General features: G+C 56.8%; 1 pseudogene; it reads left to right on the forward strand.

The window, feature by feature from the left end:
* Positions 1-188: 188 nt before the first annotated feature.
* LOC101638135 lies at positions 189-1,118 on the forward strand (annotated as a pseudogene).
* Positions 1,119-1,152: the final 34 nt, after the last annotated feature.

Raw genomic sequence — 1,152 nt, forward strand, 5'->3', positions numbered from 1 at the left:
ACACACACACACACAGGTATTTTGCTGTTGTTAGTTACCATGCAGTTGATTCTGACTCACACTGACCATTTATTTACATACATGTGGGGGGCCATAAAACATTCATAAAAATAGATGGTTGTTGCTGTGGTGGGAGAGTTCGGCGGAGGGGTGTTTCTCTGAGGAGACGGCTAGGCCGCGCAGCCACGATGAGTCTGCAGTGGCCCGCCGAGGCCACCTTCCTGTACGCCGAGGTCTTCGTCGTGCTGCCTTGGCATCGCCTGCATCCCCGCGAAAAGGTGGCAGCAGATCTTCAAGTCACGCCTGGTGGAGTTGGTAGTGACATACGGCAACACCTTCTTTGTGGCCCTCATTGTCATTCTCATACTTCTGCTTGTGGATGCTGGCCGGGAGATCTGGAAGAATGACGACATAAAGGAGAAGGTGAGCCTCCAGCACAACCCTGGCGCCCCGGAGCATTTCCACATGAAGCTGTTGCGTGCTCAGAGGAACCTCTCCATCGCTGGCTTCGCCTTGCTGCTGTCCTTCCTCTTCGACGCCTGGTGACTCTCATCTCCCAGCAGGCCACCCTGCTGGCCTCCAGTGAAGCCTTTAAAAAGCAGGCAGGGAGCGCCAGTGAGGCGGCCAAGAAGTACATGGAGGAGGACGAGCAGCTGAAAAAGGAAGCTGGTGTTGACCGAGGCCAGTTGCGCCTTGGGGAAGCTGAGGTGAAGGTGGAGGAAGATAATAAGAGCCTGAAGGCTGAGCTGAAGAAGCTGAGGGAGGAGCTGGCCAACAGCAAGCAAAAGCTGGAGAAGGCGGAGAATGAGGCCCTGGATATGCGGAAGCAGTCAGAGGGCCTGGTCAAGGAGTATGACCGCCGGCTGGAGGAACATGCCAGACTGCAGGTGGCGGTTGATGGGCCTGCGACAAGAAGGAGGAGTGAGGACAGGAGCTCCTCAGCGGCCCCCAGCCTGCACGCATGCACTCACCTCACCTGGTCCCATCACCTCTCTCCCCTGGCCTCTGTCCCTGCAGCACCGGACAGGGGCCTGCTTTCCACCTTTGTCTGGGTGGCTTGGACAGGGACTGCTCCAGCTGTTGAGGCCCCTCCTGTGCGCTCTGTGGTGGAGCAGTAAAGGTTGCTGTATGACTGCTTCTGACAAAAAAAAA

Source organism: Echinops telfairi, unplaced genomic scaffold, assembly GCF_000313985.2.
Source record: "Echinops telfairi isolate 266 unplaced genomic scaffold, ASM31398v2 ScPeMD7_2;HRSCAF=8, whole genome shotgun sequence".
Classification (NCBI taxonomy): Eukaryota; Metazoa; Chordata; class Mammalia; order Afrosoricida; family Tenrecidae; genus Echinops; species Echinops telfairi.